Raw genomic sequence first — 16,039 nt, 5'->3', positions numbered from 1 at the left:
ATTGTTGCAGCTCATAAGTACAGGCAGACAAAAAAAATGAATTTCAATCTGACCATTTTCATTTATGTCTCATGGCCATGGGGATGAGTGTGTGATGTACAGGTACCTTGAGTTTCTGTATCTATTACATCATATGATATATCATCATGTGAAATATCTTGGCAGGCTTTTCTCCCTTCCTTTTGTATTTAAGCAGATTTTGCTGTTCTGATTGATGACTTTATTTTTTGGATCTTATTTGGGTTTTTGGTTTTTTGGTAGTTTAAGTAACTAATTCTTGTGTATCTGTTTGTTTCTTCATATTTTCCTTGGAATCATTTAGTTTCTTGTTTCTTCGTGGATTTGATTAATATAAATTTGTACAGTTTTTTACTCTTGGTTTATTTTTAATTTTGTTTAATAAATATTATTAATTACCTAATAGTTGGTGACAGATGGTTTGATGACTATTTTACCATTTTCTTTTCTACAACCTGCAGTATTAGTAATGCAACCATAATAAATTTTACATCAGTGGTTCTCACCCTTTATGGCATTGGGACCCAGTTTTACCTTTTCACTCTCCCCATCGGGTTTTCCCAAATGGTTAGAAACTTCAAAATTACATCAAATAATGAAGATGGGGGTAGGTCTCCTTTGGTGAAATGAGCATGATTACAAACTGGAAATAATATGAAACTTGAAAATATAGCGAAATTCAATGTGTTGTGAAGCCAGGGGTAGCTCCCTCTTGGCATGAATGAGCGAAGGTGCCAGTGGGAAATAAAAACAAAGAGCTCCCCCTTCTTGAAACGAGCACGGTTTGAATGAGCAGCAGACAGATACTGCGGGTGCATTTTGGGTGCTTGTAGAGTAAGCAAGTAGGCCAATAAGACAACAATATAATTTTATATTATATGATTATCCGTGTGCATGCAACTCAAAGACAGAACCTTGCAACTCAGCAACAGTGGCTGACAACTCAATTTGGTGTCAGAATCCAGTAGTTAACAAACACTGCTTTACGTAATACCCATTAATTTGGTGGAATCATGGATGTGGCCATGTCCTCCATTATTTTTACTGCTAATACTAGGTTTTACACCACATTCTATATAGTCTTGTGCACCAGAATAGTTTTGACTGCTTAGTTCTAGTTGTTTTGTTATCCGATTAAATTCTAAAAGCTAAATCTTAGGCAGACTTATTTTTTATGTCATTAATGTTTGATTCACCAAAAAATAAACAGCAATATAAAGGTATTGATATTTAAAGTTACTTGTATTTCTCTTGACTTGTGAATGCTTGTATTTTTTTTCTGCATCTGCTTGTCCCTGCTTTGGCATAAACAATTTACCATCTTGTGTCAGGTCATGATCAGGCTTTTGATTAAAATTTTTTCCAAATATTCCATGCTTTCTGAAAAATATTTGTGTATTATTATCTGGGGTTTTAGACCAAGTAATCTCTTGGTTATATTTATTTTCTGCTTTAATGAATTGCATTGTTTTACTTATGGATGTCGGCATAGCGGGACCACTTCGTAGATAGTTGCTAGGCAGAACAAGAGTGTGTGACATATGTTGTCATTAATGCAATGGTATTAAAATTAGCAACATATAGTTCCTGGTTTTAGTAATACAATGCTTAACTACAAATGTTGAGATGCAACATCTGTTGGAATGACAAATGCAATTCCTTTTTTTTATTACAAATGTCTGTGATGCACCATCTGTTGGAACGACAGAGACATAGCAACCAGATGGACATACAGATACACAGACATTTGTCCTTTTATTAAGGTGGATAGTTTCTTCTCCAGGGTTCATGTCCTGGGTCCTCCCTTTGTGTAGGTTGCATGTTCTCCTTATGTCTGTGATGGCTTCCTCCAGGTGATCCAGTGTCCTCCCACGGTCTTTTTTTTTTTTTTAAAGTGCGTCTTGGTGATGGGAGACAGGAACAGGGTTCATGAGGTCCCTAAAGATGCCAAGGGAAGGTGTTGAGATTGAAAACCAGACTTGGGGTAACCAACAGGTACTGCCTGAGGTGGTTGGGGCACAAACTGTAGAGAAGGATGACTGTCAGTCGATGTCTCCTTCTGCTGAGGAGACTGTAAAGGTAGAGCGGAGGAGGCGTCAGTTTTAGAGGGAGGCACTAAGATTTGTGGTGATTTAAAAGTAGATCCTAACCTAGGGTTTTTAACTGCTTCATTGGTTCATTTATTTATTTATTGAACGTTTTACCTTCACTTTAACACTGTTTAAAATAGATTATTTATTTAAGTATTATTCAAGAGCATTTCACTTTTGCACTTTATATTTTGAAACCCATTTTTGTTAGAATAAAAACACTTTGCACATTTGCACCAACCCTTGCTTGTTTATGTGTCCTCATTGCCTTGGCTCACCTCAGTATCTGACTATCAATGGTCCTGGGTTCAAGAGAGTTAAGGCGGGTGTAACCAACTCAGACCATCACACAGTCCAAAGACATTCAAGTTAGGCAGACTGGCAATGCAGAATTGGTCCTAGTGGGTGTGTAATGTGTGCATGTGTGTGAGTGTCTTCCCCTGCAGTGGACTGGTGCCCTGTACAGTGGTTTGTTTTCTGCCTTGCACCTTATCCTTGCTGGGATCGCTGCCAGACCTTTGCGACCCTGCCCACAGATTCAATAGCATGTACTCATCTCTCTTGAACCAAAGGTTTTCCACAAAGCTTTTTCTCATTCATCGCCACTGTTACCAAATACAGGTCTGATTGGTCAGTTTGGCTTTGATGACGTGATCAACAGAGGATGTGCCGGGCAAGAGAAGTAGAACACAGAAGGAGGAGTAAAGGCACAGAAAGCACGCTGAGAGTTGCCTTCAAAGTCAGGAAGTATTCACAAGAATAGGAATGATGTTTTCACTCTGGGTAATGGGGGCTTGTTTACCATTGGTTGTAATCAAAATGCAAGCAAGTCACATCAAAATGACACATCCTGAGAAGCAGAGTTTATGGGAACATGCTTGAAAGAGGGAGTGTTGGGCAAGAGAGGTTCAGTCTTTGACAATCATTTGTCATCCACCTCAAACTAGGATGGGAGACCATCTAGGAAAAACTTGGGTTGCTGCTGGAGGAGATGTTGGTGAGGCCAGCAGTGGGCACTTACCCTGTGTTCAGAATGTGGATCCCAGTGCCCCAGTGCAGTTACAGGAACACTGTGTTGTAAAAATGTCGCCGTCCTTTGGATGAGACATAAAATTGAGGTCCTGACTTTCTGTGCTCATAGAAGATCCAAGGGTATTCTTTGTAAAGAGTAGGGTGTATCCCGATGTCCTGGCTAAATTGCCCAACTCAGCCTAGTCGTTCTGGCCCCCCTAATCACCCCACCATCCATTATTCAACCCACTATATCCTAACACAGGGTCACGGGGACCTGCTGGAGCCAATCCCAGCCAACACAGGGCACAAGGCAGGAACAAACCCCGGGCAGGACGCCAGCCCACCACAGCCCCTAATCACCCTCTGTATCTAAATGGCTGTCTCTCTCACCATTTCAACACCTAATAGCTCATATGTGGTGAATGTATAGGTGCAAAAATGGTTGTTCGTGATGTATCACTCCACTCACTATGTAAAGTGCTTTGAGTAGTGAGAAAACTGCTATATAAATGTAAAGAATTATGATTATTATTATCATTTGGATGAAAAACAGTTGCTTAACCTGGAAGTTTTGTAGGATTACTGATGACATGTAAAACACAAAACATTAAGCAGAAGAGAAAACCCAAAGGAAGCCTTTTATAGCATTTATTTTTACAACACTGACCACCACAAGTCATTTATAAAGGAAATGGAAGAATATACTGGTGGCATGAAAAACACACACATAATTGGAAACTCATATCTTTTGTTTTGTAACTTTTTCTTCATCAGAAACAATGCTAAACTGGGCTCTGCAAGCAGTTTACAATGTACACAAATGTTGGGACTGCTTTGTTTCCTCTTCAGGGAAGTGTTAATGAAATGTACCTATTATTAAGAGTGAAAAAGGCCCTGTAATTAATAGGAATGCTTGCCATATACCACATACTCACTACACATGCATCACTGCTTCCAGTTTTGTTTACCCAGTTAGCAATCTGTTTCATTAAGTGTTTTGTAATTACTTTCATATGTAGTTATTATTCAATTCATCCAACAGCAAAAGTCAGTGAACTGAAAAAGACATATATGAACACCAACAGTAGAAGAAAATAAAGACTAAACAGAAATTGTTTCATTCATTCCTTCTTTTTCCACACATTTTTGAATACAGAGCCTATTCCAGTAATCTCTGAAATGAACAGCAATTCATCACACAACCATACTGACTCATAAGAGACTACTAATACATGGTGGAGTTACCAGAACATAACTTGCACATCTTCTGGAGAAGGAGCAAACTCGCACACACAATAGTCACACTTAACCCATATGAACAGGGCAGGATTTGAACCCAGGCCTCTAGACATGTTAGGTAGCAGCCCTGTGGCATCATAAAGGTATACATAAGAAGTTTTTAGGTAAAGAATACATACAGCTTCTATTTGATTATAGATGCCCAAAATGCTGAATGTTAAATATAGATGTTCAATAACATTAAAAAGGTTGGTTCATTCTTTGTATTTCATATCATTCAGTTTTTGTTAAACACTGACGGACAAAGCTAGTATCTTTTTTATCTGTTCTTTATTGAGCCAGCCTAATGTAGTTTTAGGGTAAACGAAGTTAGACCTGATCTGGCAGCATTTGGCTACTTTCACGTTACTAATTTTTCACATAAAAGTATAATTTTTAAGCAGTAATGAGCTCCATCAACTAGCATTTTCACTTTATTTATGAATGTATCTCAGCCCACAATAAAATGACTGAAAATGCTTATGACGTAGCTGTTCTCTTACAGTTGCCATACATGTATCAGCAGAAACGGGATCAGGAAGTGTCCTCAATGAAGGTATGGTTACATCTGTAGCTGCAGGATTTATTGCAAAACTGTAGCAATCATTAAACTATTTACCTTATATGCATATCAATCAATCAATCAATCAACATTTATTTATATGGCACATTTTCATACAAAAAATGTAGCTCAAAGTGCTTTACAAAATGAATAGAAAAATAGAAGACACAATAAAAAATAAACATAAGTCAACATTAATTAACATAGAATAAGTAAGGTCTGATGGCCAGGGTGGACAGAAAAAACAAAAAAACTCCAAAGCTGGAGAAAAAAAATAAAATCTGTAGGGGTTTCAGACCACGAGACCGCCCAGTCCCCTCTGGGCAATCTACCTAACATAAATCAAACAGTCCTCTTTGTATTTAGGGTTTTCATGGAAGGACCTGATGATGATGGTCACGTAGACTTCTGGCTTTCAGTCCATCAATGTTGGTGCATCATGATGCTTTGAGTAGGAGGTGGTGGCGCAGGCCACCACCACAAAGAAACCGGAAAAAGAAACAGAAGAGAGAGTTGGGGTCAGTACGGATTTTGGAGCCACTGTGAATAGTTATTATGAAGAATTGAACATACAGAGTATCAGTATTAAGTTAAAGTGAAGTTAGGAGAAGGCCATGTTAAAGTAATGTGTTTTCAGCAGTGTTTTAAAGTGCTCTACTGTATTTGCCTGGCGAATTCCTATTGGCAGGCTATTCCAGATTTTGGGTGCATAACAGCAGAAGGCCGCCTCACCACTTCTTTTAAGTTTAGCTTTTGGAATTATAAGGAGACACTCATTTGAAGATCTAAGGTTACGATTTGGAATATAACGTGTCAGGCATTCCGATATATAAGATGGAGTGAGATTATTTAAGGCTTTATAAACCATAAGCAGTATTTTAAAGTCAATTATTGTGATAAAGATAGGACACAGACATTGTAAAGATTTGGGGCAGCCACCTGTATATTATTGCACAGCTGCAAAATAGGTTGCAAATTGAACAGAGATGTTCACTGGCTTGAGTCCAAGACAGAACTGACTAGATGTAAGCAAGATGTCGGCTTTAAAGGCCTGTACAGGAAGTGACGTCATCATTGGGTCCGGAACCAGAAGTGATGTCATTGATGTCTTTGGAGGCGCTAGAACCTGGTGGGATTTCCAAAGAATGGTCTACAAGGAACTGAGAAAGACAGTCAGTGCACCTCGCCACCTCTTGGTCTGTTGTGGTATTACAATTACTCAGGCCCTTTAGCTGCCTCCTACTCACACGTGTGTGACAATATATGCAACACAATTTAGATGAGTACAGGGAAGTAACACATCAAGTTCCATGGGATGCAACTCTTCTGTATCCACAATATTGGAATACAGTTTTCTTCTAAAAGGGGTGACCACTTAGGGAATGAGACATTGTAATAAGCAGACTCCAATTAGGGAAGGGTTACGTAATTACAGTTTGAATTTTCAAAAGTCAACATTTTCACCCTTCCACACTGCAATGCTGAGCAGGTGTTTTCAGAAATCTTTGACTCTGGAGAGTGTTTTCAAAAGTCTCTGCATTTGGGGGTTAAAAAGACCGGGGTGGTGTGTATGAAAGACAAAAACGGACACTTATGTCTGCTTTTTAAAACAGTACTGGATGTTGCCTTGGGTGTGTTATGCCATCACAGGGTATTCTCAGGCACACAGTCTCCCTCAATTATACCAGGCCAGGTTAGAGTCACCAATTACAGTAACCAATCCTGAACATGTGCTTAAAAAAACAAAGTAGCAACACACACAGAGAGAATGTGGTAACAGTTTTATAAAAGACACTTCTGTCTTCTGTGTGGCCAGGCAGGCAGATAAATGATTTTAATGTGACCTATCTTTTTTAAATTTCTTTTTAGAGTTTCATCATGGTATTTCTCAAATGTTCTGATATCCTGAACATTGCAATAACTTAGTATACTGAATAAATCCTTTAACCCTCTGTACTTCTAAACTTGTTTTATCCTATTTCAGCTTTGTGAGGAACCAGAGGCTATCACGGCAGCATTACAGGGCACACTTGCACAGTCATGCACATTCAATATGAAGTCTACCGTAAATCTAAAATACTCATCTTTGAGAGTAGCTGGAGAAACCATCCAAATTCACAAGGAGAATATACAGTCTTCAGAGAACCAGCCAGTGTTCAAACCTTGCCATGTTACTATACCACCCTGCCACCTTCTATACTTTATTAGGCATATATTGAACCAATATGTAGTGTGTGTCTATTGACAGAATAGTGTTTATGACACTACAACACTATGATAAGGTCCAAGTGTTCTACTAGTTGTCTACATTTTCAGATTACCAGCCTCAATGTGCAATGTGACCAGAGTCCAGGGTCACAGTAAATTACCATATAGTGCTTGCTGGGTGTTTTTTTTATAACATTTTATTAATTTCAAATAACATTCCATACAATCAAGTCAAGTTTAACAAAACTAGGTTTAAAACAAATCGACCCCCCAAAAAAAAAACTTGTGTTACACACAAACAACTCTGCAAATTCTGTCAGTGCAATATATTTGCAAATCATCTTGTGTATTTGGGATATATTTTCATAAGAAGGGATGAAGTCTTGGTTGAAATAAAGCTTCTAAACAAGGTGATATATTTTGCATAATCTTAAGAGGTACTTTGTACTTTTTTTACAAGAACAGCTTGCCACCTTGTTTAAAAAATGTTAGTAACAGAAGCTGTTTGTTTTGTTGGCATACCTACTGTAGTCTATACATTTGTGTCAGATGACTACTTTCAAATCAAGCCTTGTCTCCTACAGTTTATTGCTTTTTTCCCTGCTTGATCCCCTGCGCCCTTAGATGTATAATTAGTTAGGCAATAAAAACTAGAATAGAAGGTAGTGGAGTATTAGACATTAGTCATTATTTGCAGACAAAGAGTGAAACAAATCATAGTCTGGCATATTCCTAGTCTATTGTTTGATTAAAAATAGGCCACATTTCTATTTTGAAATTAATTAAACAAAAGTTTTGCAGGACTTTTTATAATTGCTAATTAACAACAGCTAGCTGCAGCATGGACCAAACTTATCAGAGTGCAGGTTCATTACTCTGGTATATTAGATATATAAATATTCTGACAAGAGTGAGAAACATCATTAAATGTAAAACATATTACTGGTTCTGATTTGATTCCTGTGATTAAGTGTTATTAACTATTTCAATACAAACATAAAAGAAGCAGTGACAGTGTTAAAAAGTATGTCATCTGCTATGTTTGACAGGTTTCATTTTTAAATTACATCTGTTCATATTATTCGATGTGCCTGGTATTAAGTGCCATATTTCAGATGGCTACAGGATGCAAAGATTCAAGGCAAACATGCAAAACAGGTGCAGGCAAATGAGGAGGAAATATGAAGCAAAAAACTTAAGTTTGATGTCAGAGCCAAGTTGAAGTTCCAGCCGTAAGTATCAGTATTTTTAATTCCATATCTATAAAGCACCAAAAGAAATCAATGCACTGCAGCTGAGACATCTGCATGCACATTACTTGCCAAAGGCAAGAGGGGAAGATGTAATAAAAATATGTTAAGCACATTTCAGATTTAAACTTTAAAAATGACTTCTCACTGAAGAATGACTTTCTGTCGCACTTGCAGTGGAGGGACATGGATACTATTTTGTCAGTAATATCTCTTTAAACAGACAGTTTGGAGCTGGTTAGAAGAGATGGACATACTGTAGCCTTAATACGTACACAGTGTCACAAAAACGAGACATAAACAGATAAAAGTTTGGGGCAGTCACCCGTATAATATAATATGGTACCCTGGCTGCAAAGTCGTTTTTTATCAAATACACCGCACTGATGTGCACACAACTGAGTCCAGAACAAGACTGACGGAAAAGAGAAAAAGAGCAGGCTTTTAAAGGGGAAGACAGGAAGTGAGGTCATAAGGATCGGGCCCATGTTCTTCAATCACGTCCGGACGTGACATTACAGGGGCCGGAACCGGTAAGGTCTACTTCCATTGGCTCGGTCCCAGAAGTGACATCAAGAGAGCCAGGTGGAATCTCCCGGGAAGGGTCTACAGGAAAGGGAGAAAAAGAGTCAATGCACTCCCCGGCATGCCTCAGAACTGCCTTCACTCAAGCCCATTAGCTGTCTCCCATGCGCACGTGTGTGACAACAGCAAAAAAATGATGAAAAAACTAATGTTGAGACAGTAGTCTTTTTGAAGTAATCATCATTACTTAATTAGCAGTATTATAAATGTATCACCACTCCATTTCTGATATCGTGCATACTGTTGTTTTCCTTTTTTGTTCTTTTAATTTGCACTCTCCTTTCACAGTCTCTTTGAGCTATCATACACAATTATATGAAAAGAATGTGACTGTAAAATTTGGAAGGTCCTTAAGCTATTAAGCTGTAAAATAGTCTCACAAATTTATTTGTTATTTTAAAATTTGGACCTTGAGAACTACAGGGTTTCAGTGGTTAATTCTGAGATGTCACAGTTCACAGAAATTGGGTTCAAATCACAGCCTGTCTTTGTCCCTGTCTGTGTTGTCCTTGTTGCTACCTCGTGTTCTAAAAATTAAAATAGATGTGAATCGCTTTGCTCATTAGAAATTTAATTATAAAAGATACTGTATTTTATACAAGATTTTTCCTGTAACTCTCTGTGTGCAACTGTATTCTGAATCTTTGAACTGGCAGAGTGGGAAAAATAAATTGTTAAGCTCAGCTATTAGAAATTTTCTGCATGATTTGCCAAGGTCTGAAAATGAACAGTGAGGAATACGTGTTTTGATTTCTTCTTTGTCAAACTAAATAAGATGAAATCGAAAATTGGCAAAAATTGATATAATGAGGGTATTAGAAATAAATTTGATCCATTTTTTTCTTTTTTCATGACTCCAAAGTCCCTGCAAACATCTACTTTCTCTGCTGTTCTTTTTTCGATTTTCTACCACCACCTGATCAAAGCATGTGCAGTCATTGATGGATTGAAGATCAGAGGTCCACATGGCCATCATCGTCTAATTCTTCCTCATGAAGCTTGAAAACCATGAGGACCAATTGAGATCAGTTATGTTAGGTAGAATGCCTAGAGGGGGCAGGGCAGTCTTGTGGCCTTGGAACCCCTGCAGATTTTGGTTTTTTTTTCTCCAGCCGCCTGGAGTTTTTGTTTTTTCTGTCCTCTCTCAGGCCATCAGACCTTACTTTATTCTTTGTTAATTAATATTGCCTAGTTTTGTTTTTTCTTTTTCTTTCTTCATATTGTAAAGCTTTTTAGCTACATCATTTGAATGAAAACGTTCTATATAAATAAATGTTGTTGTTGTCGCTCAGTACTTTCAGTACCATCCAGCTATCCCTTTTAATGGATAAACTCAGACATTTACAGATGGACTAATAATGGATAATATGTCAGGTGTGGCATACGAACGGGCATCCTGGCCAGGGAAGATCATGGGGTGGGGTAGGTTGGGTCCTCGTGTAAGAGCACAGTTTTGACACCTTTAGGGGTGCTATGGAAATGGAGTCCAGAAGTGAAGCCCTGTAGGGGTCCCATTGGATCAGTTGGGGGAGGTCCACTCTACTTTGTCTGTGACCTAGAACTGCTTCCTAGAGGGAACAGAATGATACTGGAAGCATTTCCGGGTCCAACATAAAAGAAAGCCCGCTGCCACAGATGGGCGAGTTGGAGTCGGAAGGCAGCAGACAACACTTAGCGGAGGCAAAGAAGGAAGAAGAATAAGAGCACCCATTAGATCATTGGTTTGATAGTTGGTGGATTATTATTATTTTCATTGGACAAGAGGATTGTGAGAAGATGTCTAAGAAAAGAATAAAAGTTTTTTTTATTTTATTCTATTAATTGTTTAGTTCATTGCTGAGACTGTGGTTTAGGGCTCTCTGTCGCCCTCTTGTGGTCACACAGGCAAACCGCAGTTTGTGAGACTCAAGGACTGTGTTTCTCATACGGATGTGCATAGTACTGGAGCTCCACAGAAACAATCCTGTCTCCTTTTCTCTTCACTCTGTACACCTCAGACTATAAATATAACACCAGGTCATGTCAACTGCAGAAATTCTCAGATGATTCTGCACTTATAGGGTGTATTGATAAAGGGGATGAGTTAGAGTATAGGACTCTAGCTTCATAGTCTAGAGTCTTTGTTTCTTGGTGCAGAAAGAATTGTCTGCAACCTAACTTCAGTACAACCAAGGAACTGGTTATTGACTTTCTTACTGACTAAAAAGCATCTATATCAAGTCACTAGTCAGGGAGTGGATACATAGGTGTTTTGCTCCTGCAAGTTATCAGGGGTCCACATCAATGACAGTTTAGACCGGTCTCAGAAGTCAGAGGAACTATATAAGAAAAGGCAGAGCAGGCTCTTTTTCCATAGGAAACTGCATTCCTTTAATGTGGGAGGTGACATCCTTCACATATTCTTCAACTGGGTGATGGCCAGAGCGATTTTCTATGCTATGGTTGGCTGGGCTGGTAACATCACTTCAAGAGAAGCCCTCTGAATTAACAAGCTAATTAAAAGGACAGGCTCAGTTAGGGGACATACTCTCAACCCCCCTGGAGGTAGTAGCGAAGGAGAGAATTAAAACTAAACTGAGTGTCATTATAAACAATGCTGCACATCCACTCTCTGATACACTAACACTGAGTACTTTCATCCAAAAAAATATTCAGCAGAAGTGTGTCAAGAAACACTACGGGGCCTCCTTTATACCAATAGCAACACATCTGCATAATGCCTAATTGTGATTGTGAGAGCCAGATCAGAAGTTTTCTTTTCTTTCTTTTTAGTTGTTCTGGTGTGTGTTCAGACTATTGTGTGTGTACAGCATGGGCTTACGCAGCTAGTATATATTCTGTATATATATATATACTAGGGGGCTTACCCCCTGTTCGCTTTGCTCGCCAACCTCCCTTGCCTGCAATACGCGCCAGCCACTTCGCGTCTCTGCTGATCATGTTGTGAAGAGGGGGGCTGAACGCAACCCAAGGAGATACGGTCACTCCCCTCTTAAACAGTGATACAATGGGAAAAAAATAGGTTTTTTTTACCTCCTGCTGGCTTGCTGCTGCTGCGCTACATGATCTGCATCTCGCATGGCACTTTTAAAAGCCTGTACAGCAGCTGTCTTTGTCATCTACTCTTTGTCTTTTATTTTTATCGCGGGATGTCAGTTCTTGATATTTTAGTTTATAATTTAAAAATGGAAAAAGAATCTTAAAATCTAACAAAATTACATTAAAGTTCGATAAATTCTGAAAAGAATGTTACCAAACATATATATGTAGCTTTTAAAATAAGCCCAATTTACAGCATGACAAAAACCCTGACATAAAAACATCACATAAAATTGTTTCACATCGTTAGACTTAGGATTTTATATATATAGAGTATATATCCATCCATTCATTATCCAACCCGCTATATCCTAACTACAGGGTCACGGGAGTCTGCTGGAGCCAATCCCAGCCAACACAGGGCGCAAGGCAGGAAACAAACCCCAGGCAGGGCGCCAGTCCACCGCAGTAGAGTATATATATATATATATATATTTTTTTTTATTCATTTATGTATCTATTTATGTATGTATGTATGTATTTATTTATTTAAAGAGCTTCTGTAAAAAGCCAAATATCCTCTTGGAGACAAATAAAGTTATATCTGACATCTTAAGAGGTGGACTAATGTCTCTATAAAGATGTCTTTATAAGGACATTGATAGGAAATATGCCTCATGTGGGCTTATTCTATACATAAAGTAAAATTTCTTTAACTACCTCTGACCAGCTTATATAACCTTCCTGACTAGTTTATCTATTAGGTATTCATTAAGTATACAGTATATAAAAGATCACTCTGTGGCTACCCCAGACAGACAGCATGATTTTGCTCATCTCTCCGTGCTGCACAGAGCTTACTTCTTCCGCAGTACACTTGTTTCCTGTCAGATCTTAATGTGGTTCATGATACATCAGTTGGCATCTCAAAACTGTTCAGTTATTGCAATGTGAGAAAAATATCCCCTGCAGTGGAATTGGGTTGTCCCAAGATTAGTTTCAGTGCTAGCGTAGGGGTGAGAAATAAATGGCTAATACTTGATTAAAAAAAAAAAGTCTAATTATATGGTCAAGAACAGAACTGGATTCCCTGCTTGCAAGGCAATTGTGGTAACCATTACACTACCATCTGCATGGCACAGTTTCTCTGTCAACAGATCACAATGTGGTAATATTCTAAGCACAAACTGCCCCCTGGATGGCAAGGGTGAAATTAAATTTCAAAAATGTATAGTATATATGTTGAGAAGTACCTTTCAGTTAAATTTCAATCTGTGGCTTGAAAAAAAAGGTGTGCATAAAGAACAAATAAACAGGAATTGTGCTTTCAATGTATAAAGATTCCGAAGTACTGCATCAATAGCTCTTCACCCTTATTGCAAATTTATTTATCATACATTTTACTGTAGCCTGAAGTGTTTGTTACCTTCATGCATAGATATATGGCTGCTGTATTTATTGCGTATACTAATATAATATGTATTATTATATAGTGCCTGGGCCTCCAGTTAAATTTATAACTAGGGTGCCTGCAAATAGGGTTTGCAAGTCCTCCTCACTCCTTCAGACCAAAGGCTCAGTGCCAGGCCAGTTTGTCATTTTAAGGTGTATTTGTGTACATATAAATAAGAGTGGTTGTGTCTGAGTGAACCTTCTACAGTAGTTTTCACCCTCAATAAAAATGTGGAAAACATAATTGTTTTTTCATTAGCTTACACCATTGCTACTTTTCCACCTGAGGTCAAACACAAGCCACATATTCATAGTCTTAGAGGGGCTAACAAGTTGAACTATAAGAAAAGAAAATCACTTGATTTACATTTGCCCTTCGTGTGTGATCAAAATCTCAGAATGCATATTAAGATTCTGTTACCACAAAAACCCTCAAAATAAAACAATTTAACCTTTTGCCTTTTCTAGGATTAATAATCAATCTTTTACTTTCATTAAACCTTTTCCACTTTGTTTTAAAGTTCTGTTTATTGTCATTTTTGCTTTAATGGCCTTTTCTAAGAATATTCTAGTGGTGCTGTTTTCTTTCTTTTATATGAAAATGTTACTGCAGTCCTGTTTAACATAGAATTTACATCAAGTATACTGTATATCAATTCCAATATTCCATTATATTGAAGTTCTACTGGTGCTGTATAGTAATGTGAACTTAAGATCACTTGCAGTTCATCATACATCAAGATAAGAACATTTTACAGCTATTTGCATAGTAATGAGGATTTCTGACATTTTATTTGCCTCTAAAGGTCAATACGTTCCAAAACCTTATTTTCAAACTGCCCATTCATCCATTTTCAATGCAGGCTTCTTCAGAGTCAATCACTGCCTCAACATTTCAGGTTGTCTGTTCTCAGTGTACATTATCAAACTGTTTTCTAAACTAAATTTTAGATATAGATATTGATTTTTTTTTCATTTATACTTAATTTTGAAAATTTCTAATGTTGCTGTATCTTTAAAATTAAAAAATAAAGATGCTTTCCTGAGAAGATTAAGAATTCTAAGTAAGGCTAGCATTTGGTGTGAAAAGGACGCTATATAGTGCCCAACCCGGCACAGACTGACACAGAGGCACATGGAAAATCCAATCAGACTTTTATTTTTCTTCAGCTTGAGGGCACGTCTTCCCTGTAAACCCCCCAGCCACAACACAGTCCCAAAAGCACAATACATACAACACAATCCTTCCTCTGGCACCACCACCACCACCACTTCTACCCCGCAACCTCGCCCTCTTCCTCCTGATTCTGGCCCCGAGTGGTGGTTGCCAGCCCTTTTTATAGCCCACCCACAAGTGCTCCAGGTGCTTGATCACCTGCTTCTGATTGCACTTCCGGGCAGAACTGTAGCGTTGTCCAGGCCGGCTCAGGGCCCCATGCAGCACCCCTGGTGGCCATCCCAGATAAACAGGGCTGTGGAGAACTCCATCTCCCATGGAGCCCTGCAGAAAACTGAGGCACCATCCTCAGCCAGGGAGGCAGCCACCAAGTGTCCCGGGGGAGGTATTGAGCAGTCCATGATTGCTCCCCTGGAACATGTATAGAAGGGGCACATTGGTTACAGATAGTAACTCATAGTAAAAACAGAAGAAACCATTTAGCTCGTTCTGGTTGAGCCATATTACCAACTACCTCACATTTCTTCATGTATTTACATGGAAAACAGTAATTCTACCCTTTTATGTTTAGTATGTAAGCTAAAATCAAAATGAATTTTGATGATTGATTGAGACTACAACAAGCATTTTTAATTGCAGAGAGTTAATTATCTTTCTTCTTGGACTTGTCCTTCCTCATCTTATCTTTGTGCAGCTCCCAGATCAGTGTAAGAATAATATTCAACATTTGATCTTGTTTATTTTCATCATTTACATTACATATATAATTAACACTTTATGGTTCCTTTTCTAACCATATAAATGTAGTTGTTTCAACATCTTGCTTCTGACTGAACCCTTTCCATCCAGAAATCAGCAATATTGCTGTTTCTAATCCCATGCAATCACCTCTATGTCTTGGTCACTGGACCTGCATTGGCTTCTCATTGTATGATATGTAATAGAACCACAATAATGTACTCTAACCTGTATACACTCTTCTAGTGAAATAACCCATCATTTGATTTGTCTTCTTAATGGCATCTTTCTATTGCATAAATGTAGCCATGCAATGACCATCCTCTAGTGCTGTCATGATATTCCTGAGGCATCAACTGTCTTTTTTTCTCTGTGTTCTTAATGCTGATATCGAGTGAGGTAAAGAGTACAACTGTGGCCCATGCAACATGAAGAAATTTAAATTTTTCACTACACAGACATGTGGGTATAATGATGTAAGATGGTTCTTTCAAGCACTGATGAGAAATGTAGACTATTTCGTCTCTTTTAATTGCAGTCTTATTTAACAGGTAGAAAATTCTTTGTTAGAGGTGGAGATTGTACTTTGGAGGTTCATGATATTGTACATGATATGCCACAAGGATCT

Source organism: Polypterus senegalus, chromosome 15 (genome assembly GCF_016835505.1).
Source record: "Polypterus senegalus isolate Bchr_013 chromosome 15, ASM1683550v1, whole genome shotgun sequence".
NCBI classification, from domain to species: Eukaryota; Metazoa; Chordata; class Cladistia; order Polypteriformes; family Polypteridae; genus Polypterus; species Polypterus senegalus.
The sequence above is the reverse complement of the archived record's forward strand: the minus strand, read 5'-3'. Positions refer to the sequence as shown.